The 26,336-nt window shown below is 42.6% G+C and overlaps 1 long non-coding RNA gene across 1 annotated transcript in view; it reads right to left on the reverse strand.

Moving 5' to 3' along the window:
- LOC115299953 overlaps positions 1-26,336 on the reverse strand; it is a 107,201-nt gene that overhangs the window by 5,690 nt on the left and 75,175 nt on the right. The window lies entirely within an intron of this gene.

The following is a 26,336-nucleotide window of genomic DNA, read 5'->3' on the forward strand; positions in this document are numbered from 1 at the left end:
GCCTGACGTGGGGCTCAAACTCAAACACTGTGAGATCGTGACCTGAGCCAAAGTCAGATGCTTAAACAACTGAGCCACCCAAGTGCCCCCAGAGAGCCAGTGTCTTCTTTATCCAGTTTCCCCAAATGGCCACATCTTAAAAAACTTAGTACAATATCACAGCCAGGTAATGCAGTCAAGGTGTGGAATCATCCCATTTCTACAAAGATCTCTTCTGTTGCCCTTTAACAGCCATACTGCTTCCCTCCTCGCCACTCATCTCTGACCACTGGCAACCACGAATCTGTTGTCCACTTCTATATATTGTCATTTCAAAAATGTCATACATACGGAATTGCACAGCATATAATATTTTGAGATTGGCTTTTTTTTCACACAACACAATTTTCTGGAGAGTCATACAAGTTAAGTGTATCAAGAGTTCAGTTTTTTTTTTAGTTTATTTATTTATTTTTGAGAGAGAGACAGAGAGAGACAGAGCAAGTGGGGGAGGGGCAGAGAGAAAGAGCATCTCAACATGGGCCTCCATCTCATAAACTGCAAGATCATGACCTGAGCTGAATTTCAAGAGTTGGGTGCTTAACTGACTGAGCCACCCAGGTGCCCCATAGTTCATTTCTTTTTATTGCTAAGTAGTGTTCTATGATATGGACATACATAGTTTCTTTAGCCATTAACTCTGGGTCTTTTCACCTTTATTGAAGTATAATTGACAAATAAAATTATAAAATATTTAAAGTGTACATCGTGATGATTTGATAGACATCTATGTTATAGAAGAATTCCCTCCCTTGAGTTAATTAACACATCTATCACCTCACATCCTTACCTTTTGTTTTGTTTTTTTGTTTGTTTTGCTTTGGTAAGAACATTTATGTTCTAATCTCTTAGCAAATTTCAACTGTAAAATACAACATTATCAACTAGAGTCACCATGTTATACATTAGATCCTCTGACTTTTTCATCTTATAGCTGCAAGTCTGGACCCTTTCACCAACCTTTCCTTATTTCTCTCTCCCCAGACCCTGTTAACCACTTTATTCTCTATTTCTATGAGTTTTACTTTTTTTAGATTTCACATTTAAGTGATACCATGTAGTATTTTTCTCTATCTTACTTATTTCACTTAGCATAATACCCTCAAGGTCCATCCATGTTTTCACAAGCAAAAGGCACGACTCTCTGTCAAAACCTTTTTTTTCCCTATGGATGTCCAATTGCTTGAGCAGTATTTTTTGAAAAGGTGATCTTTTCTCCTTTGAATTGCTTTTGCATCTTTGTCAAAAATCAAGCATATTTTATGAGTCTTTCTTGGTTCTCTGGTTCTTTGCTCTATATGTCTATCCCTCTACTACAAACCACACTGTTTTTATTATTTTAAATGCATATTAAGTCTTAGTATTGGATAAAGTGATTCTTCCCACCTTCTTCCCTTTCAGGATTGCTTAGCTATTCTAGAGTCTTTACCTTTCCTTATACATTTTAGATTAAGTGTGTATATATCTACAAAATCCTTGCTGAGATTTTGATAGAAGTTCCATTAAAACTACCTCAAAATAATAAAGGCCACATATGAAAAACCTACAGCTAACATCATACTCAATGTTGAAACACTAAGAGTTTTTCCCTGAAGGTCAGGTGTAAGGCAAGGATGCCCACTCTCACCACATTTATACAACATAGTACTGAAGTCCTAGCCACAGCAGTCATACAAGAAAAAGTAGTAGAAGCCATCCAAATTAGTGAGGAAAAAGTAAAACTTTCACTATTTGCAGGTGAAATGACACTTATATATACAAAACACAAAAGACTCCACCAAAAAACTACTAGAACTGATCAATGAATGCAATAAGGTCACAGGATAAAAAAATCAACATATAGAAATCTGTTGCAGTTCTTTTTTTAATTTAATTTTTAAAAATGTTTTTTATTTATTTTTGAGAGACAGAGAGAGACAGCACGAGCAGGGGAGGGTCAGAGAGAGAGGGAGACACAGAATGTGAAGCAGGCTCCAGACTCTGAGCTAGCTGTCAGCACAGAGCCCGATGCAGGGCTTGAACCCACGAACCGTGAGATCATGACCTGAGCCAAAGCCAGACACTTAACCAAATGAGCCACCCAGGCACCCCATCTGTTGCATTTCTATATGCTAATAATGAAATGGAAAATAAGACATTAAGAAAACAATCACATTTTCAATTGCACCAAATAATAAAATACCTAGATATAAATTTAACCAAGAAGGTGAAAGACCAGTACTCTGAAAACTATAAAATACTGATGAAAGAAATTGAAGATTACACAAACAAATGGAAAGATATTCCATGCTCATGGATTAAAAGAACAAATACTGATAAAATATCTGCACTACCCTAAACTATCTACAGATTTAATGCATTCTCTATGAAAATATCAAGAAACTTTTTCACAGAATTAGAACAAATAATCCTAATTTATATGGAACCATAAAAGACCCTGAATGGACAAAGCAGTCTTGAAAAAGAAGAACAAAACTGGAGGTATTACAATCCCAAATTTCAAAATATAGTACAAAGCTACAGTAATCAAAGTAGTATGGTAATTACACTGAAATAGACACATAGATCAATGGAAGAAAATAAAGAGCCCAGAAATATAGCCATGATTATATGACCAATTTTTGATGAAGGAGGCAAGAAGATTCAACAGGAAAAAGTCTCATCAACAAATGGTGTTGGGAAAGCTAGATAACTACATGCAAAATAATTAAATTGGATCATTTTGTTACACCATACACAAAAACAAACTCAAATGGATTAAAGGCTTAAATATAAGACCTGAAGCCACAAAAATCCTAGATGACAGCACAGGCAGCAGTTTCTCTGACATCAGCCATAGCAACATTTTTTTCTTTTTTTTAGATATGTCTCTTGAAGTAAGGGAAACAAAAGCAAAACTAAACTATTGGGAATACATCAAAATAGAAAGCTTCTGCAGAGCAAAGGAAACAACAAAAGTAAAAGACAACCTACTGAATTAAAGAAGATATTTGTGAATGACATATCTAATAATGGGTTAGTATCCAAAATAAATAAAGAACTTATACAGATCAACACCATAAAAACCTAATTAAAAAATCAGCAGAAGACATGAACAGACATTTCTCCAAAGAAGACATACAGATGGCCAACAGACACATGAAAAGATGCTTAACGTCACTCATCATCAGGGAAATGCAAGTCAAAACCACAATGGGATATCACCTCACACCTGTCAGAATGGCTAACATCAAAAGCACAAGAAACAAGAAGGATGTGGAGAAAAAGTAACCCTTCTTGCACTGTTGGTGGGAATGCAAACTGGTGCAGCCACTGTGGAAGACAGTATGGTGGTCCCTCAAAAAGTTAAAAATAGGAATTACCATATGACCTAGTAATTCCACTACTGGTATTTACCCCAAAAATACAAAAAACAGTAATTCAAAAAGATATATGGACCCTGTTTATTGTAGCATTATTTACAATAACCAAGATATGGAAGCCGCCCAAGTGTTCATTGATAGAAGAAGGATAAAGAAGATGTGTGCAGTGGCATCTGGGTGACTCAGTTGGTTAAGTCGGATCATGACCTCAGTTGAAATCAAGAGTTGGACACTGTACCGACTGAATCACTCAGGCACCCCTGGTATTGTGATTTTAATTTTGGTGTCCACAGGAATGTAATTTTTGTGTGTGTGTTTTTCTTGTATCCTGTCTTCCTGAATTCCTTTATAAATTGTAAGAGGTATTTTTTTTGGTTGTTTTTGTAGATTCCTTGGGGTTTTCTATGTATATAATTATAATGTCTGCAAATAAAGGCAGCTTTGTTTCTTTCTTTCCAACCTGTATGCTTTTAATTTCTTTCTTCTTACCTTAGTGCTGTGGTTATAATTTTCAGTATTAAGTTAAATAAGGTGGTGAGAACAGATATCCTTCCTCTTTCTATTCTTAGAAAGAATTTACTTTCACTGGTAAGTATGATGCTGGCAATTGGCTTTTCATATCAAGCTGAGGAAGTTCCATTCTATTCCTAGTTTGATGTGAGTTTTTATTAGGAATGGTTGTTGAATTTTGTCAAATGCCTTTTCTGCATTGGCTGAGTTGATCACACATATAGTTTTTCCTTTGGAGTCTGTTAATATGAAGAATTATACTGATTAGTATTCAAACATCAAACCATCCTGCATCACCGTGCTAAATCCATTTTGTCACAGTTGATTGGGTTTTTCATGTTGTGGTTTTTATTTGTTACATTTTGGTTAGGAATTTTTGCATCTATGTGACTGCTAATCATCTCGCACCAGGTAGCTGAGGTCCAGGAGGCACTTAGACTCAGTGTTAGTAAGACTGCTCCTCCAGTTAGGACCTTGCAAAGATAAAATGGCCTTCCTTAAAGGATAATCGTGTCCTGTCAGGAGGACTTCTCAAGCTCTGGGTTAATGACCACTTGTTGGGAATGTTGCAGAAAAAATTCAGACGCCAACTGGTGGGAGTGCGACTGGACAGCCTTACTATTCCATTCCAGCCAGAAAGCATGTGATTTCATGAACTCCATTGCCCTGATTCCCAGCAGTTCAGCATTTCCTGTCTGAAGCTTGGAGGGGGGCTGGGCTTGCCCCGTCACCTGAGGTCTAGTGTTCCTCCAAAAGTGACAGAGGGTCGGGGCCACCAACCAGCTGCTCCCCAGGCAGGCAGGCAGGCTGCCCCAGGGTCTTGGACCCTTGTGATCAGCCTGCTGTCTGTGCATCATGGGCCACACAACATTACTCCTCTCCAAGCCCCAACCCCAATGGGCTCTTCATTTCAGTGACCCTGATGTCACTGTGGCTTGAGTCTTGGCTGGAACAGGACAAGCAGAAGCAGGACAGACTGTTTTGTAAGTGTTTTTCAGTCTTTCCAGATTTGTACTTCCTTTAAAAGACCTTTCAGATGTTTATTTTCCCCCTCTTCTTTTCATTAGCTTGATAATAGCAAATTGTATTTTGCCGAGAGAAAAAAAAAATCCCTCATGCAGAGGATTTCTTCTCAACTCATCCCTTAGTACACACTATTTCTGAGTGAGCTTCTAAGCTGGCCCAGCACAGGATCTACCAATATCACTCGCAGGACTTGAGAAAGTAGATTTGAAACTTGCAGCCTTGATTTGAAAACTCCTTTGTCTCTGCCTCTGTTGTATTTCAGACCAGGAGGTGTGAGATGCTAGGGTGTGTCCGTGTGTGTATGTATGTGTGTGCCCGTGTGTGTGTGTGTGTGTGTGTGTGTGTGTGTGTGTAGTGAAATAGACATCAACTGTCATGACAAAAAGGCGTCTGTGGACCAGCAGACTCTTGTCTCACCATGTTGGATAAAACTCAAATCCAAACACTTTAATGTGATATTAAATATACTCATGGAGATCTACCTCCCAGCTTTCTCTCCGCTTCCTCTCCTGCTCATACTTTTATCCTTTCCTCAACAATCTGCCAAGTCTCTTGAAATGCTTGCTATTAGCACCACTGCTTACATGTCTCCAGAAATTCTGGTTAGGAGTGGGTACCATGGAGTGGATTTCTCATGAACCTACTAGTGCTCATCTTAGCAGGAATAGCTTTATCACATAGTCTAGAAGAGAACCTAGATTCTAGATTCTACAGTGGAGGTGGAATGAGATCAACATAGGCAAATTTGGGTGGAGAGGAGAGGTGAAGCAAAGATCCTCATGCGGACAGACTCTAGAGAGGGAGGCAGGGCAGTGAGGGGCCTATAGGGCAGCCGTAAGGATCAAATGCAAGCGTGAACATGGCAGCAGATGTGTGCATTTAATGCCTTATTCCACACAAAGGCATTTCCAGGTGAGTTCATGCACTAACCTCCCAGAGCCCCAAGAGCAACACAGCAAAGTCTTCTCCACCTGAGGTGCTAATCAGGAGCTGCTAACTTCAGATAAAACAGAAGAACCACAGAAGAACAACCTGCTGGTTCCCAGGTACAGCTGGGTTCATTTCCAGGATCTGGAAGAAGCTTGTGATCCAAGTTGCAGAAGCGTGGGAATGGCAATGGCACTTGGGGGCAGATGACTTGGCTCCAGGCACAGCTCGGCCATGTATTAATTTAGAGATCTTGGGTTGGCCTCAGTTTCCCCATCTGTCAAATGATCCATCAGGGTGTCTGCATCTTTCTCCTGGGGTGACCTCATACTCTCCTGTTACAGCAACTACTCTAATATGCCAGTGTCTCCCAAATCCCAGTCACCAAGTCAGTCCCTTCCCAAGTTCCTGAACCCTGAATCTAATCTTCCCTGAATGTCTCTATTTTGGGATTCATGGACACCCCCCACCCTGAGCTTAGTGTGCTCCACCAACCCGCTCACCTCTTCCTAGTTGCACTGTGGTGAATGACGCTGTCATCCACCCATGGGCCCAAAAGAAAGCTAGATGTTTGCCCTAGCCTCTCCTGTACTCCCCACATTCTGTCACAAGTCTTACACAGTCCTCTTAAAATGTCTCTTGAATCCAGTCTTGCTCTCCATCCTCAGTGCCACTGTCCAGGACTGAAATAGCGCCATCTCTCTTTGGGGTCAATGTGCTGACCTCCTGTCTCACTTGAGTCTGGAGTCCCTACTGCATGATTGCTTTTTCTAAACTGCAAAGCTCTTGTGCCTCTCTTAATGCGCTTCGTGATTGATAATTTATTTCCACTGGGGTAAGAATAAAAACTCCTTAACATATCTCGGTTCTCCTTGACTCATTTCCTCCCCACCTTTCCTCACCCACTTTTTAACTAATTAATTAATTTTATTTTTTAGAGAGAGAGTATGAGCCAGGGAGAGGGGCAGAGGGAGAGAGAGAGAGAATCATAAGCAGACTCCATGCTCAGCACAGAGGCCTACATGGGGCTAGATCCCATTTACCCTGGGATTATGACTGAGTCGAAATCAAGAGTCAGACACTCAACCAACAGAGCCACCCAGCTGTCCCTCTGTCCTCCACTTTATGCTCTATCTCTCACCACACTCAACTACTCAAGAGTACTCCAAAGAGGCAAGATTTTCTCTCTTATAATTTGAATGGCTTTCTCCCTTGCCTGACATCCCTTTGACCCTCTTTTTTGCCTGCCCAGCCCCTACTGAGATCCATACTCTTCCTGGAGACACCACTCTGGGCCCACCGGAGTCAGAACAGGCTGCCACAGGGCTCTCTCCTCTCATGGAACCTATCATACTGACTGGGGATGGTGACATTTTTTATTGCGTGCAAGGCTGTCTGAGCAACTCAAGTGTGGGCAGTATGCCTCAGTTCTTCTGTCTCCCAGGGCCTGGCACAGTTCTGAGCCTTCCATTGATGCTTGTCAAATGAATGACTGACTGACTGAATGAATGAATGAATGAAGAATCTTGTCACCTCACACAGTACTCATGAGAGATGGCATGTGAGGGGCGGCTGGGTGGCTCAGTCAGTTAAGTGCTGATTTCAGCTCAGGTCATGATCTCAGGGTTCATGAGTTTGAGTCCCACTTCGGGCTCTGTGCTGACAGCTCAGAGCCTGGAGCCTGCTTCAGATTCTGTCTCCCACTCTCTTTGACTTCCCCCACTTGTACTGTCTCTCTGTCTCTCAAAAATAAATAAACATTTAAAAAATGATGGTGTGTGCAAATACTTTGCAAAGTATAAGTGTGTAAGGGATATTTTTGAGAATCAAAGGATCTAGGGAGGAAATAAACATGCTAGGTAGGCCCCTTGTTAGTGAAACAAGAACTATGTCCTAGGAGTCCTGAGAATACCAGACAAGGTCTGAGTGCAACTCACTTGGCCCGGGGTGGCCAGTGAAAGAAGGTGAGCATCTGGAGACTAGTCCGGTCCTCAGGGTGGTTCTGGCCTCTCCACACAGCACAGTTAGGTGCTCAGGCAGTGAGCAAATACATTCTAGCTTGAAACAGAGCTTTCTTATGTTCACATGACTCTTTATTAGGTGGAACATGCAGACTTTTGGAAGAATGAATTCATCGCCTTTATTAAAGATGTGGACTAGATTTCGATGGCATTTTGGCTGAGGCCTTGTGAATGCTTATGTTCTTCTTGCCAATGATGCCTCTTTGAGAGAGTGAGAGAGAGAGAGAGAGAGAGAGAGAGAATGAGAATGATAGCAAATGGGAAGCACACTACTGTTATTTCTGTGGGCTGCACACAATACCCACTTATTCCTCTGCTTTCTCCCTGGCCCCAGAGCACAGTGCTAGGGAAGCTGAACTAGAGCACACCATTAGAGCTAGCAACTGAGGTGGGGGGTCTCTGTTTCCCCCTAATAGTGAATACTGATCTCGGGCTCTCAGCACTTTTGGGTTAGGAAGACAAAAGGACAGAGACAGAGAAAAATCCAGGCTTCGATGAAGGGCTGGGTTAGGGATGGAGTCAGGGCTGGTCCTGGACATGTGGACGTCTCCATCTCACAGAAACATTGTAAAAACTGTGTCCTGGTGCCTAGGTGGTACAGTCATATTAACATGACAATTCACCTTGAAGAAGAATAAAAATGATGTGGACAAGAAGAAGGATTTCTTCTCCTTACAGCGTTTATGGAGTAAATGAGAGATGGTACATATCCAGGAGAGCAGTCCAAAAAAGCACGAATTAGTTAACCGTAAGTCTTTATTCAGTACTTTACTGGACCAAATTCTGTCCTCCCCCAAACTTCTATGTTGAAGCCCTAACCCCCAATGTGACTGTACTGGAGATAGGACCTTTAAGAAAGTAATTAAGGTCCAATGAAGTCAGGAAGGTGAGGTTCGAATGAGACAGGACTAGTGTCCTTAGAAAAAGAGGAGGAGACACCAGAGAGAGTTCAGCTTATATAAACCGAAGTGGGGGAGGGGCGGGCTGTTGACAATGTAGGCACTGGTACCTGTCACTGTGATCAACAGCTGCAGGATTGGGGCCACTCCTAGAGCCTTTCATCTCACACTGGCACCCTGCTGGGAGTGGAATCTGGGGCAGGGGTGCCAGCCTGGCATGTGCCAGAGGCCTTTTATGGGTAAGCAGAGGGGGCTCCAACCACAAGTCCTGAGAACAGAGAGTCAGAATTCAGGGAGGTGGCACAATGGAAACCTGCCTTCAGGAGAGAACATCCAGACATGGTACATCTCCTCAGGAAACAGGAGCAGGAGGAAATGTTGAGAAGGGAGAACACTGAACTCTTTTAACTGACAGCTCTATTTTGTGGATTATTAATAATAAGGTATGACGTATGACACGCAAGAATGGAGATCTCATGAGTGGCATGCCTTGGTGACCTGATGTGGCCTGTGCAGGGAGATGGGGCAGAACATCTACTGGACCTGGATGATGTGGGGACCATGCATCATGTAAGCAGGCCATCCACAGAAGAAGCTAAAATGATCAACAAAGTATGAGAGCAACTAGATCTCACTAAAAGTTATAGAAAGGCAAATGCAAGATGAGATGCTTATTTTTCTCCTCCCAGACACAACGGGTAACAGTATCACACTAGGTTTTAGTTCAGAGAGTGAAGTAAGCCCACCTAGATCCTTCCCTCCTGTTTAGAAGCCCTATTGAAGTGGCAGCAATGGTCTGCACAGTGGTACTGAGTGCAGCAGGTAGGGACATCAGCAGAGTTTTTGATTAATTTTCTAGAAGATAGAAAGACAATGGGCTTGAAATTCCAAATAAACCTCAGCGGGGGAAGCTGTATCTGAGGTTGGAGAGGATGCTTCGGTGAGAGAGTCTGACTCCTGGAAGGAGAGTTGTCTTCATGGGAGATTGGGAAGGGGTGCCAAGCTCTGAGTTGACAGAACAGTGAAGTAGGAGTGGAATGTCGGTTGGCTATCAGGATGACCACTTGTGGAGGAGGGTGAGGGCAGCTGAGCCAGGTGGCCACCTTTACTCATACCACTTCCCTGCCACAGGTGCAGAGCAGCTGGCCATGTACTGCCCCCTTCAGAGATGAGAGTGCTCTCCAGGGGAATTCAACAGGCCCAGGGAGATCTAGGACTCTTTGAGGGAGGGTGGCTCTCCAGAGAGAGGCTGTCCTTGTGATGGCCATGAAAAGGGGACATGTGGGGGTGTGAGGAGCATCCCATCAGCCTGACTTCTACCCCTGTAAATGAAGTGAGCCGTGCAAGGCCATATGCTCTACTTTTAACATATACTTGTAAATATGAACACCAAGGACAGCCAGAGTTCATGAAAATTAAACATTTCAGTAGAAGGGCTGAGAGAAAGTTGAAGAAATATTCCAATAGAGACCAGAAAGAGAGAGATGAAAAATATGAGGGGTAAGTTAAAAGACATGTAGGATCAGTTAAAAATGTCTAACATCTGGGGTGCCTGCATGGCTGTCCATTGAGCATCTAACTCTTGATTTTGGCTTGGGTCATATCCCAGGGTTCTGGGATTGAGACCCATGTCTGGCTCCCTGATGAGCATGGAGCCTGCTTAAGATTCTCTCTCTCCTTCTCCCCTTCTCCCCACTCCTTTCTCTCAGAAAAAAATGTCTAACATCTATCTTGTTGGAATTCCAGAAAGAACAGAGAACATGAAGGAAAAACATTATTGAAAGAAAAATAAGTTTTCAAATTGGAAGGAGTTGCTGAGGACTGAACAAAAAGAATTTTTAAAAGGACCCATATGTGTTGTGATAAAATTTAGAACATGCAATGCAAAGAGAGGATTTTCAATGTCTCCGGGGAGTAAAGATAGAGTACCAAAAAAGAATAAGAATTAACATGGTCATGGCCTTCTCGTCAGTAATTTCAGAAGCCAGAAGAGTAACCTAGTGGAACAATGCCTTTGAGTACCAAACGAATGTGATTTTTCTTTCTAGAATTATAAATTCAACCAAATTATTCACTACATGAATATCAGGGCACATAAAGAGTTTATGAGAACCACACTACTCAATCCTTCAGTTAATAATATTTTTACATATTACCAAAAATGACAATGAAATTTGCAATTTTCAGGATGACTACAGACAAAACAAAGACTTAAACATTTAGTCACCATCTTAGTTTGTTCAGGGGCTGCTATAACAAAATACCACAGACGGGGTAGCTTATAAATAATGAAAATTTATATTTCATAGTTCTGAGGGCTAGAAGGCCAAGATCAGGGGCAGCATGGTCAAGTGCTTGTGAAGGCCCTCTTCTGGGGTGCAGACTGCCTACTAACTCACATGGAAGCAGGAGAAAGTAAACTCTCTGGAGCCTCTTTTATAAGGGTGCTAATTATATTCACGAGGGATCCATCCTCATGACCTAAGCAACTCCTAAAGGTCCCACCTCCCAGGACCATCACATTGGAGATTAGGATTTCAACATATGAATTTTGGGGAAGGAGGACTCAAGCCTTCAGACCATAGTACTTAAAGATTACTTGTATGTATTCCCCAATAAGAAGAAAGAAGAATCCAAGAAAGAGAAAGTCAAGGGATCTAAAAAATTATAAAAAACTTAAGGGTATAATTAAAATTAAAAAACCATGGCAGCAACTGGCATATACTTATACAAGGAGACAAAATTAGGCCATTGAAAATGTTATGTTTAAGAAATTGGATTTTTTTTAAGTTTATTTATGTGGAGAGAGAGAAAACAAATGAATGGATGAATGGAGTAGGGGGCAGAGAGAGAGAGAGAGAGAGAGAGAGAGAGAGAGAGAATCTCAAGCAGGCGCTGTACAATCAGAACAGAGCCCCATGAAGGGTTCAGTCTTATGAACCCTGAGATCATGACCTGAGCCAAAATCAAGAGTCGGATGCTTAACCAACTGAGCCACTAACTGGCATCCCAGAAATTGGATGTACTTAATGATATGATAATGAGGATATGTTTCTATTGTAAATTCATTTTAAAAAATTAAAAAGAAGCCCCAGAAAAAAACAAAAATCAGAAGGAAGATCCTAGTGTAAATAAGAAGCAACCTAAATTAAGGTATAGTTGTGAGAAACTAATTAAGGTAAGAAAAGAGGACTTACTTGATTTTCATTTTTGAACATTCTCTTTCGAGTAGCTTAGGATTATTTCCTTTCTTCTTTGATTCTTTAGTAAATAATTTTTATATGTTTACAGTAAAAAAAGCTTCTTACTGGTTTTCAAATTTTAGAATAAATTTTTAGAAAAAGTATGAAAGATTTAACATTGGTTTCGGAATGGACTATAACAACTGCAAACCCAATAAATAAGGAACGGGGCAGTTATGGCAGAAGACAGAATGTGAAGGAAGTAGGGAGAATGGATGTCGGGGGGTGAGTAGAGGGACAATTTCCTCACTTACATAGTGAGGATAAGGTATCACAAATCCTCAAGTAAGGAGTCGATAAATACTGTAGAAAGTTGACAAATCAAGCAATTGAGGTATAAGCATATTATTTCGTTTTGTGGCAATCATCAGAAGAATAAAAATCAGGTTGGATAAAGTTGGTTACCATGGGGAGTGGAATAGGGTAAGGGTGGGGAGAAGGAAATTTTTCAGTGTTATATACTATATGAATGTAATTTTCATCACAACTATGTATTACTTTAAAAATATAAGTGGAGAGGGACACCTAGGTGGCTCAGTCAGTTGAGTGTCTGACTTCGACTCAGATAGCGATCTTGAGGTTCATGAGTTTAAGCCTCAAAGCAGGCTCGCTGCTGTCAGTGCAGAGTCTGCTTTGGATCCTCTGACCCCTTCTCTCTCTGTCTCTCCTCCACTTGTGCTTTGTCTCTCAAAAGAAAAAGTAAACATTTACAATTTTAAAAATGTATACATGGGGATAATAATATTATTACAAAATGTTGGCACTGGTGAAGTGAACAAGCCCTCTTATACTCTATTTTCAAGAATAAAAATGGAATTGGTCCAAACTTTTCGAAGAGCAATTTTGTAATATTAAGAAGAATCAGGGTCTCCCTTTAATAATAATATTTTAAAGTTCCCAATCCACAAAAAAATGATGTTGAGCAGCAGCTGACAAACGAACCAAGATGACGCAGAAGAATACACAGGGATCTTTCCTTGCACATGAGTGTGAACATGCACACACACAAGCTCACATCCTGCCACGTGTCTCACATAGTGACTCACTAGGAGGGAACATCAGCTGCCCAGGTTCTTAGAGTTTTCCCATCTCCAGCTTTAATTCGTTCTGGTGATCCTTACGTGGAAGGCTGTCTCTGCAGGTTTCTCCATCTTAATATGAGTCATTTTGGTTTACTTTTGTGGAAGCAACTAACTGGAGAGCTGGGACTTTTCCTCCCTGACAGAGTCTGGGGTTAACCGCAGTGTTCCAAAGCCTATGGGCACTGGCCAGCCACTTGGAGGAGTGCCTTTATGTCTGTTTGTCCTCTCCTTGTGGTTACTCAGAAGAGGCCCTGTCTGTGTTCCAAGTGTGGTCAGCCTATTAGAGAGGCGTCCCCCGTGGCCTGACATGGTCACTCTCCCTGTGTCATCACTGATATTATGGGAAAGAGAACACCATTGCCTTCCAACAACCTCAGCAATGGCTGTCCAACTTGAGTAGGGGAGCCAGGTTCTTCCCGTGATTTGATGATGAGCCTCCGGGGAAATGCTTATAGTCACACTAGAATTTTCTAGAGCAAACAGTGAATATAATTATTCACAACAGCCTTTAATTCCTATTTTCAATGGGGAAACTGATGCTTAGCCGTGATAAATAAATTTGTCCATGATCATTCTGCTAGCAAGTACTCAAGTGTGGATTAAAATCCAGGTCTTCTGATTCCTAATCTTGTGTTTCTTTACACTATTCCATGTTTTCTTTTTAATTTTTAATGTGTTTTATTTATTTTTGATACAGAAAGAGACAGAGCACGAGAAGGGGAGGGGCAGAGAGAGAAGGAGACACAGAACAGGGGAAGCAGGCTCCAGGCTCTGAGCTGTCAGCATAGAGCCTGACACGGGGCTCGAACCCATGAAACATGAGGTCTGACCTGAGCCAAAGTCAGAGGCTTAACTGACTGAGCTACCCAGGTGCCCTATATGTTTTTTTTTTTTTTTTTTTTAGAACTCCTTAGTGTGATAGTTGTTAGCATTGGAGAAGAAAATCTGTACTCTGCCTCAAGTTTTGTAGAAACCCCTGTCCTCTATGGTAATATGTAGCATCTCACTTTAAATGCTTTTGGATTAGATCCCAATTTGCTCCTTAACAACTATGTGCCCTGGGTCAAGTTCACACAACATCTCAGAGTTTCAGTTTGCACATTTGTAAGAGAGAGATACTAAGATTTATCTCCAATAAAACCTCACCAGGATTGTTTCAAGGTTTAAATGATATAATATATAGCTGGAACTAAGTCAGAGCTCAAACTGGTGGTGGTGATGGTGGTTGTCAATGTGAAGAGAATTATTTTAAAGAATTTTGGGCATTAAACAACCTTTCCAAATCTTCTCTTCAGATGGGTTCCTAATTAACTGCTCTCCTGTCTTCTCCGATGTTAACTCATCTTCACAATATTAACTTAAAACGTAGCTGGTCATACTACTTTGTTAAAACTGAAATTTTTAGTTAGCATACCCTCTTGCCAAAAGCAGCCATAGAAGTATTGTATATCTGATACTGAGCCTCCAACATGTGTATAACACAATCAGATGACAGCGAGTCCCATTCTGAACGTGGTTTCTCCAGGAGGTATGGAAGCTGTGTTCATGGTATGGGACATTCTCCACTGACGGGACAGTATCCTGTCCAGCAGGGAGAGAGGCACTTATTGAGTGCCAGTATTGTAGGTATTCAGAGAAGTGAGTAGCATTTGTACTTGGTAAATTCATGCTTTCCGAGTTCATAGGCAAACAAATGGAGACTCTTAATAACAGATTTTTCATGTTGAAAAGAAATGTCACACAAGACAATGAACTTCTGTGCTTTTCAAAGGAGGGTAGACAGGTGATGGGGCAGAAAGCAGGCATCTCATCTTCAGTGAGAAGACTGTGATATTGGCTCCAAGTATCAAGGGGATGGAAAAGTTAAGTCACTGCCTATGAAGTGGGTTAAGTCCCTGAAAACACCAAATGCAGAGGAAAGGAGAGAAGTGAAGAACAAAGTGCATGTGAAAATAGGAAGATAGGTGCAGTTCACGTATGAGAGACTTGTTCTTAGTGTAATATGAAGTGATCACACCCACATGTACATATGGAATATACCGAGGGTCCTGAGTACAGGGAGACTCACAGAGGGGCCTCAACTCTGTGTCTACTTGGGGGATCTCTGAGAAGTCAGGCCTTCAAAGGTCCTAGGGGTGAAAAGCCTGCTTCTTTCTTAGGAGAAATAAAGATAGAATGGTAGGCTTGATCTCCAAAGTCCTGGAGTAAAGGATAGATATTAAGGTTGTACCAACCCTGGGTATGGAAGAAGGAAGCAGAAAGAGGGAATTCCTCTGGCAAGCTAGAAAATTCTTTTTGACTAATCAGATGTGTTGAAGGACATGCATATTTTCAAACCCATGTCAGCAAAAAAACACTTTGAGTAGGACTCAGTGCTTAAACAATCTGAGCTGATACATTTAAATATTGAGAAAGTTAATAATAGAAGATGAAAGAAGAAAAAAGTGTAAATCAAAGCTTCAGAGCAGTGATGCTCAACAGAGAAGGGAGGAGGAGCAATTTTGTCCCACACTTCCCTTCAGAGGATATCTGACAATGTCTGGAGATATTCTGGGTTTTTAGGACTGGGAGGAAGTAATATTGGCCCCTAGTGGGTAGAGGCAGGAAGAGAGGCTGCTCAGTATCCTACAGTACACAGGACACACCTCCACCCCCAACAGAGAGTGAGCCAGCTCTAGGACACCTAGGTGATTCGTCTGTTAAGCGTCCAACTCTTATTTCAGCTCAGGCTGATGTCAGGCTCTGTGCTGACAGTGTGGAAGCCTGCTAGAGATTCTCCCTCTCCCTCTCCCTCTCCTTTGCTCATGTGTGTGCTCTCTCTCTTTCTCTCTCTCAAAATAAATAAACATTAAAAAGCGATCCCCTCAGAATGTCAATACTGGGGAGGTTTAGAACCCTAGTTTAGAGCTATCATCCTTTATACTAAATATATCAGCCATTAACCAATGTAACTAGTTGAATAAAAAAACACAGCAGGGGAGAATGGAGGCTGATACTAGAAACAGAGTTAAGTCATATTAATAAGATCATTACAAATGAAAAATCTTAGCTTTCCCCCTCAAAACTCCTTACCCTAAACTTTTCAAATATAAAGTAAGATGAAGTTAATAGAAACATATTTTTAGAGGTGCCTGGGTGGCTCAGTTGGTCAAGTGTCCAACTCTTGGTTTCAGATCAGGTCATGATCTCATGGTTCATGGGATCAAGCCCCACGTAGGGCTCTGTGCTGAGAGTGCCCAGCCTGCTTGGGATTCTCCCTCTCTCTCTGACCCTCCCTGGCTTGTGCTTGCTCACTTGCTCGCTCGCTCGCTCTCTCTCTCTCTCTCTCTCTCCCAAAAGTAAATAAATAAACATTAAAAAAATAGAACCATAGTTTTTAAAAAAATACACAAATTTTTATAATGGCAAAATGACAGCTTTTAGACATGTATTATTATTTATAGTTTATAAATCACACAAATTGCCTTATTTAATGTTTACAATTTGGTATGATTATCCCAATTTCATAGACTCTGAGAGGTTAACTTTTAATAATTTTTGGACTTCTGCTATGTGTCAGGCACTGTGCTAGGCATTGTGGTTGTTACCCAGACAGACAAAAGCTTAGTCTTAAGAAGTTTAAAATCTCCTAGGGGACACGGAGATGTGATACATATAATAATAGAAGTATAAACACAGCCCTGGGAGAACGGGGGAGGAAACCAAAGTCATTTGCCTGAGGTTACAAAACTAGTAATTAGCAGATCTGGAGCTTGTCTTAAGTCTTTTCAGTCTCAAGTAAGTTTTCTGTCTTGGCACAACAACGTAACTCCCTTATCTTTTCCAGAGATGTGAAACAAAACTGAAGAAAATCGTTCAGAAACACATCCATAAATTCCTGGAGTGGACGAAGCATCAAAATTCTGTTGAAAGGATGGTAGAATAAGGAAAAATAAGACCTAGCAAAACAGAAACACAAAGAGGCTGCTGGCTTCAGCCTCTTTCTTGAGGCTGTTCTTGAGGTTTGCAACTATATTAAGACCACGTCCCACCCGGAGTGATGTGACTTTGAGTTGGAGGATCAGGAAATAGAAATCTCTTGTGGTTGAGCTCAGTCCCCTCAGATGTCGCCAAGCTTCCCCATCCTCGGTGGAAGCCCCATGTGAGGATTATCCATTTAAGGAGAGTATCTTAGATGAGTGGGAGTAGAGACCTAACAACCACAAGTAAATACGGGAAAGACACAACAGACAGCCACCTCCTCTAGGTCTCAAATTCCGCTGGTGGGTTCTTTCTCATCTCCCTTCCTCCCCCAAACCTGGATGGAAATATGAAGCCACAATCCACTCCCAGTTACTCATTCTGACAAACAAGAAGCTGGTTCTAATGGAATATAATTTTGCAGCTGTTTGTTTCTGCTTCCACTTCCCGGGAGGCACGCTTTTTGCTATCCCTACAACATGCTTAAATGGCTCTGAGACGGGCAGATTCAGGCAGGGCTGGCTCCCTGGAGAGGAGAGATCCTGCAGAGCAGGCCTGAGGACTGACTCCCAGGGACTAAGTCACTCCCTTTGTCCTTTTAGGCAGAGAGGAGTGTGATGGGATCCTTGCCAGTGACACAGAGTACTCATTTTTTCACTCAGGCCAGAGCTTTGTCCCTAGGGCACAGAGCAGGAGGTAAACATGAAACCTGATTTGCCTGTGCCGTGTGGAACAACAAAAGCCACTCCCTGCCTCCCCATCTGTGTTCTAGCTCTGGAGGCTGGGCTAACATCAAATTTATTCTGCAGGTTGCTCTGCAATGTACACAGTTGACTGGATCTGAGCAACCCCTGACCTGTCGGGACCAATCACATCCTCTCCTGAAAATTTGGGAATGGTGTTTCAAGACAACACATGCCAACTAGAGTTTCTCACCTTTGGTCTGTGTTGACATTGCCCAGGAAATTCTAAACACACATATGTGCATCTGCACACAAACACACACACATACACACGCACACAATCTATCTATACTGGAGCCTGCTCTGTAGCACCTCCTAATACAGCCATGGAAGTGGAGTGACAGCCTGGAGGAGCAGACAGAGGCCACTGAGGTGGACCTTCAGAGAGAGGCTGGAATGAGAGACTGAGGCCCTAGTAAAGGTAATCAGTCAGGGCACCTGGGTGACCCAGTCGGTTAAGTGTCCAACCTGGGCTTAGGTCATGATCTCACGGTGTGTGAGTCTGAGCCCTACATCAGGCTCTCTGCTGTCAGTGCAGAGCCTGCTTTGGATCCTCTGTCCCCCTCTCTCTGTTCCTCCCCTGCTTGCTCTCTCTCTCTCAAAAATAAATAAACAAACAAAAAAAGACATTATAGTCATCTTGACTCCTGATAGATTTCTACTTCTGGGTTCCAAGAAGCTCCAGATCTTCAATCTTCCCTTCCAAATGTTTATTCAGAAGCTACTTTGAGTAGCTTCTATATATACAACAAAATGAACCTTCACCAAATCCCTTACATTGCCCATCTATTGCTGGCCTGTGAATACTGCTTATTTTACCTGAGAAATTGCTCTTAAATCTCATTCTTGTGATATTTTCAATGGAGTTCTTACCCTGACCCCCCCTGAGACAACTCCCTCGCCTCTTCTCTCTTATGCAGCCTCCACATAAAATAGATCTGATTCACTCATCTTCAAATTTTGAGTCCTTTACTCATTCCTCATTGCCTTTTAAAAACAATAAAATAGTCCTGTATAAATTGACCTATAAAAATATCTCTATTATATTACTAACTGGAAAAAATTACAGATCATTAGGTATAATATACTTAAGTTTTTCTTTTTAATTTTTTAAAGTTTATTTATTTGGAGAGAGAGAGAGAGAGAGAGAGAGAGAGAGAGAGAGAGAGAGAGAGAGAGAGAGAGAATACATGCATGAGCAGGGGAGGGGCAGAGAAAGAGGAAGACACAGAATCTGAAGCAATTTCCAGGCTCCAAGCTGTCAGCACAGAGCCTGATGTGGATCTCAAACTCATGGATCATAAGATCACAATCTGAGCCCAAGTCAGATGCTTAACTGACTGAGTCTCCCCAGATGCCCTTCGTTTTTCTTTTTAAGATGTGATTTAAATGTACATAAAAATCCCTGCATATACTTAGGAAAAAGAAGTGACATTTTCTAACTATTAGTAGTTGGGGTCATTTTAGATGGGCAGAGATGAAATTTCCATCGTCTTACTTTTATAACATTTAATAAATGATAGAGAGTATAGTGATTTTAAATGTTTTCTATGTTGTACCAAAACATTTTTTTAAAATGTCCAAGGTCTCTTCCATTCTTGCCCCATGTACTTCCCATGTACATCCTTCCCCTTCCTTACTGATGCGACACATGCTTCCTGAACTCATTCTTCCCAAAAGGGGGCATCCCCTTTCATGTCACCACAGCATCCCATTCTATGCCTTCTGCCTGAAATTCCTGTATTCCATTCTTTATCTGAAACACTTCTGCTTTTCTTTTTAGACCCAGCTCAAATATCACCTCTCCAAAGCCTTCCTAGACTGATCTGTCCCTGACCTACATCAGACTTAGTTGTTCTGTTCCAGGAGCCCTGTGGTCCCGTTTCTGTGTCTGCTGTTACACTACCAAACTGTTATAGTTGAGGAGATCGTATGTGTGTCTGCCCAACTTGAGGTGAGTTCCTTGAAGGTGAGGCTTATTCATCTCTGCCTTTTTCATATCTAGCAGAGAGCTGAACTAATAAAGGCTGCCCAGAAAATTTTGGTTGAATGAATGAATGAATGAATGAATGGATGAACAGACGGACAGGTGAGTGAATGAATCAATAGGCCCATGCACACAGGCAGAGCCATGATGTGGTCACAGGCTACACTTTATCCAGATGAGTTGACCAATTAGAACTCAGCCCAACCCTATTCCTGAGCCAGACACAAGCACAGAGTTGCTCTTCACCAGCTTGTGGGTTAGCTTCCAAGCTGAGATGGTAATCGTTGATGGTACTTTAACCATCACAAAGATCAACTGGAAATGTATTTCTAATGGTTGGTGACTAATAATAAAATAATGGAGCTGTACCTATTCTGAAAAATGTTGAACTCATTTCTGTGTATTGCTACCCCCTCCCCCACTGCACCCTGAAGATAACTCTTTCATTGCTGCACCCTTGACTTCTCCACTCTTCCAAAGAAGTAAGATTCATTATTTCTGGGAGAGAAGCCAAGTCAAGCTATGCAATAAAACCTTAAGGGAGGAGAACAATGGGAGTGGAGGAGAAAAAGCAGTCATGGGGACAGGAAATAGAGGAGTTTTCTTCGGGGATATGAGCACAGCCCTATCAGAGCAGCTATGGGCAAAAGGAACACAAAAGAAAATTTAGTATATGTCTCAGAGTTCCTATCTGTGTTTGTTTTTTTTGTAATGACTTTCATGAGGGATGAGCAAAGAATGAAATTCCTTTTAAATTACATTTTCGCTATTGTCTTGTGCCTAAATGTGACATGGCCCCCACACCAACACATGAGAGTCCAGGCTTTGTCAAAGTGACACATATAAATGGGGGAGAAGGGTCGTCAGAAAGACAAAGTCATGCCTCTCGGTCATAGCTTTGCTAGCTGGCTCCAGAGCCACCTCTGTCACAGAGAATGGAGCCAGGACAATCAGAGGCAGCAAAGGTCCCTGAACTGGTCAGTCTGGCTGCCGGTGGGGAGACAGCCCAGACAGTGTAGCAATGGATCTTGGGGGCAGGGTGGAGGGTGACCCGACCAAGGCACTATCTTCACCATTCACCAGGGTCTTAAGCCAGGGGTGTTCAGGGGCCTGCAGGGGTGAGCTGGGGGCAGGAAGAGGAAATTGGAAGCAGGTCTCAGCTTGACATGGAGACTGACCCTAGGGTAGCTTGAAATTAGCCGGGCTTCCAGTCAGACCAAGGGTGCCCCGACGACTGCCAAGCTACTGGGTCACAGAGCCCACTACTGGCAGGTGGTGCCTCCGGGGGAGCCACAGTTTCTAATCTCTCAACAATAGTTTACTCAAAGAGAAGTTTTTGGAACATGCTCACAATTACCTCACATGGCTGCAGAGTTTAAGATTAGAAGGGGAGGATTCCTGGGGCAAGGTCAACATTAGAGAGACAGCAGCACATATGGGGTAATTAGCTGTGGGGAGAGGGACACGTGATCATGGTAGCTCCTGTCATCCAAGCTTATGACTGAAAAGTTGAACTTGGATTAGGGAAGAGCAAAGGTAAAGCAAAATGGCTTGATGAAGAGAGGCCACATCCTGAATGGGAAGCAGTGGGGAGCGTTGGCACTATCAAAGCCAGAAGGCCTGAGATCGAGGCCCTGCCCACTGCTTATGGGGTTCTCAGTTTTCTTCTGTGAAAAACAAGTTCCCCATCATCTCCTACATATAAGTGTCTAGCATGTAGGGTTTATTAATTCATTTAGTCACATTCTATAATTTGGAAGAGGCTTTAGCTAGCACTTTTAGAAATTGTTAGCAAGGAAGGGAAGACTCAAAATGCCACATGTCTGAACAAATAGGAAAGTGAAACTGATCTCCCAGCCCCAACTATACTTGCCAACATAAAGGATTTATGGAGGAGATAAAGAGGTACAGTCTCCTTCCAGGCTTTCCCAAGAAAACCATACATTGTTTCCAGGCTTACACCAATAGTAAAAATAATCAAAACAGTATTTTTAACAGTTCTTCTGAAATCAGGAGATTTCTGTCAGCCCAGGCTAGAGACCGATTAGAAGGCTAGAGAAGAGGACCATGGGTGAAAAATTAGAAGAACTATGATGATGATAAAGGTAAAATTGCTGTAGAAGTGGTTTTATTAAGGTTGTATATATATATGTACACCAGTTCTTCTCCTGTTCTACAGAGAACTATTGAAGATCCAATGTATTTCTGCTGTAGTGTGAATCTGTTAGTTGGATGTAGGAAACACCCTGACTCTAAAAATGGTTGGATGCCTACAAAGTGGAGGGTTATGAAGTGAAATCAGCTTTCTTGCATTTGAGGGAGCAGACTCCTAGGTTAAGTAACCAAACTTAGCCCATATGAATGCTTGCTATCTGACATTATCCTTCAAGGCCAAAACCAAGGAAACATTGCCTAGTCTCAATGGTTGTCATCTCCAGTAGGTAAGCAAGCCCAGACACCTGTAGGCTGAGGTGGTTTAGGGCCACTAGAAACCTCTGTTCTCAAGTCTCCTTTTGGGCCTCCAGGCAATCTTCCACCTTCTCCATCATGTACATTGTCCAAGAGTCTGTCCTTCAGGAACTGTGCAAAAGCTCCCTGCTCTTGGGGTTGTAGTTGGGCTCAGCCAAGAGGAAGCACTGGCAGAAGGTCCTCCAGAAGAGCTGGAGGACAGAGAGGTGGGGTATCTATCCAACCCCTTCCCTGATGGTTTGATGGCTGCAGGATTTCTTTAGGAAAGGCTGAGTGCAGCTCCCATTGCGTGACCTTTCCTGCAGCTTTCTCATTGGCTTCAGGGAGATGTCCCCCCTCCCCCATTCCCGTCACACCTTCAGTCCTAGAGGTGGTAACAGGCCCTGTTCAGACTTTTGTAAACAGTCCTTCAATAAATTCTCCTTAGTCGGCGCTTTGAGTATGTATGCCATCCATCTCCAGCTGGAATTCTGACTCATACACACTATGAATCAGACATGAGGAACTTCTGAAATTTCATTCAACATTTACTTTAACAAAAAGGTTTTGAGTAACTACTTTCTACAAGTGATAAAACTGAAGGACATAATAATACTATCTACACCATTTCAAGTTTTTAGTAATGCCTGTTCTTAGACTGAACAGCTTGCATGACCTACTCTTCTCAATAATCTTGTGGTGAATGTTTTTAAACCTCTTTTCAGGCATGTAAATCAATGTTCTTTAGTGTTACATATATTGTCTGAGCCCACATGACTAGCAAGTAGAGGAAGTGTGATTTAAACCCAGATAGGTTTCAATTTTAAGCTTATGTATTAAGTTTCTCTTTATGTCCTCTTCTATATGTCCCTACTTCCTCTGCCTTCATGGAGACCCACATCCCTCAGGCCTGGTCTCTGTCAAATTCTCCTCCTCTGGACTGGCCTCAGAAGACTCCACATGTCACCAGATGGATCTTTATGGGAAGCAGACCACATCCATTTAACACAATGCTAAGACTGTGTTGAATAAAATCCAAGTCCTAGCCATTTTGATTGGGTGCTCAGGGAACCAAAAAGCATAGGAGAAGAGAGTAACCCTGCCATGTGCCAAGAATTGCATAGAGAAAACAAGGCTCTATTTTCTGGACTAAAATCTAGTAGGGGTGCACATAACACAGACCACGAATGATGAAAGGTTTACAGGTGAACTAGGGGTGAGAGAAGAGCACCATGAAAGAGGAGCATTACGTGCAGTGATTTGCTGCTAAATGTTTAACACATGGTCTTCCAGCCACCCCCACAGTCCTGGTTTGTAGCATTTGTCAATTTCTGTGGTGAACTTACTCCCACCATAGAGGATGTCAGCCTCCGATATGGCATCCCTGGATGGGAACTGGGGAAGAGATGTGCATGGTTGGCCCATGAAAGCTGGTAGGTGCACCGCTGAACTGTCCTTGAGCTGTGCAAGGGCAGGGCATTGTTAGCAGTGTGGTGTGTTTGCAGCACTACAAGGTAATGAGGTGTGCCACAGCACAAGCGACAAGCAGTGGGGGAAGGTGACATGGGAACAAGGAGGAGGCTGTAGAGCAGTAAGACAAGCCATGAGGAAAGGGGCTTTGGCTGATTAGCTAGAGCCACATTATCCAATCGGGTGCCCACTCATTGCTACTGAGCTCTTGACACGTGGCCCGTCCACACTGAGGTGTGCTCTAAGTGTAAACGATACACTGGGTTTTGAAGACTCAGAATATAAAATATCTCTTTAATATTTTTTATGCTGATTGCATGTTAAAATGATAATATTTTTAGTGTGTTGGGTTAATTACATATGTATAATGAATATCATCTGTTTTTGTTTTACAAATGCGGCTACTAGAAATATGTGACTTGTGTTGTATTTCTTTTAGACAGTTTTGAGCCAGAAGACTTGGATTTTATTCAACACAGTCTTAGCATTGTGTTAAATGGATGTGGTCTGCTTTCCATAAAGATCCATCTGGTGACATGTGGAGTCTTCTGAGGCCAGTCCAGAGGAGGGGAACTTGACAGAGACCAGGCCTGAGGGATGTGGGACTCCATGAAGGCAGAGGAAGTGGGGATGAAGATGGAGAGAACACACCAGACGGGACGGGGTGGCCAACTGGATGTGGGAGGCGGACAGAGGGAGGAATCAAGGGTGATGCCTAGGTTTCTTGCTTGGGCAACTAGATTGGAGTGGTATGGAGAGAAATAAAAGTATAGGAGGGAGGAAAATTGCCTGAGGCAAGAAGATGAGTTCCGTTTCAGGCGTGATGTGTCTGAGGTGCTACGGGACTTGCAGCTGGGTACGAGGGTCTGAAATCCTGTTGGCACCATCTTAAAACCATATCCCAAACCAACCATCGCCTACCAGCTCTGCTGCTACCACCCAAATCCAAGCCACCGTAACATCGTATTTGGATTTTTGCCGTAGCCTCCCATCTGGTCTCCTTGTTGGTGCATTTGCTTTGCTTTTTCTCAAGTCTCCCTCAACAGCCAGAGTCGCCAGGTTAAAAGCCACATCAGAACAGGGCCTCCGTTCACAATCTTCCACTGGAATCCATGGCACTCAGCAGTCATACTCCTCTGTATAATGACCTAAGGCCCAATGTGAGCTGACCCTGCTGTTCTCTGAGCTCCCAGTGCTCTTTCCCTCAGTGATTCTGCTGTAACTACATTGACTTCTTCAGTGTTTCCAAAACTCACCAGGAACCCTCCTGCCTCAGGGCCTTCACATCTGTCACTCTTCTCTTGCATTTCTGAGGAGCTGTGTTCCTAACCTCCTTTGGGTCTTAACTATCCCCTTCTCTGTGAGGATTTCCTGATTACTCCATCTAAAATGACACCCCTATTCTTTCCTTCCCTTCTTTTCATTAGCTCTACGACAATTAATTTCATACTATAAATGTTGCTTATCTATTATGCTTAGTGTATGCCTCCCTGATTAGAATGTAAGCTCTATAATGCAGAGCTTTTTTTCTATTTTATTCTTTGCTGTATCCCCTGTACATGAAATAGTTCCTAGTATATAGTAGATACTGAATTAATATTTGTTGAATGAACCAATAAACTGCAGTAAATCAGTGGGGGTGAGTACATAAGTTCTAGAAACGGACATGCTGTGGAATCCCAGCTCAGACACTTGTCATTGTGACCTTGGGCTGGTTATTTAACATTTCTAAACCTTAATTTACTCATCTATGGAATGAGATTAATAGTAATTCCCACAAAAGATTGGCATGAGGATGCATCCAGTCAAGAAATATTTAGGGAACCCTTCCCATGTCTCAGGAGCTGTGTTTAATGGGACTTCAATGAGATAATGTATAAAAGACTTTGACGTTGTGTCTGCCATGTTGTAAACCCTCTATAGATGTTAACTGTTTCTGAGTATTAGCAGGAGAGGGAGCATTAGCAGTCAGAAGACAGCACCATGGAATGCTGATTTGGGAGTGAGTGTCTTGGAGAGGCTGAGCTGGCCCGGAGTGGGGGGTGGAGAGAGGGTGTGGGGGCTAGGGCAGGGTAGGGGGGGAGACAGAACTCTACTGACTGCTGAGGTCACAGGAACAGAACTGTGAGGGGGAGCTGGGAAGCAAGCTGGACTTTAAAGCCTTTTTAGGGGGTGGAAGGGGAATTCTGGTGTCATCATCAGCATACCAGTGCCAGAACTCCAAAGCACTATAGAGACTGACTCTCCCCAAAGCCACAAGTCATTCCTCCCAGGAGGTATGACACTGTGGGGACCCCCTGCAAGGAGCGAGGGGCCATGAGAAGAACACAGCAATGTGGCAGGGTCCCACCTACTTCAGACTGGGTTCAGACATGCCTCACTACTTGAAAATTCCATGAAAGAGCAGAAGTGGAAAATGGCTCTTTGTCACCAGCCAGAAAGCTTTGAGGAGGCAGAGGTCTGAGGCTGCTGTTTCCATGGGGGCCTCAGATGGTGCAGAGACGAGGGTCAAGGCACTGGGAGGTCAGAGGTCAAGCAAGACAAGAGCATGGAGGACTAGAGGTCCCTGCATGGCTCTGGGCTTTGCTGTCCTGGGCTGTGCCTTGTCCGGCTTTTCTGG

Source organism: Suricata suricatta, chromosome 8, assembly GCF_006229205.1.
Source record: "Suricata suricatta isolate VVHF042 chromosome 8, meerkat_22Aug2017_6uvM2_HiC, whole genome shotgun sequence".
In the NCBI taxonomy this organism is placed as follows: domain Eukaryota; kingdom Metazoa; phylum Chordata; class Mammalia; order Carnivora; family Herpestidae; genus Suricata; species Suricata suricatta.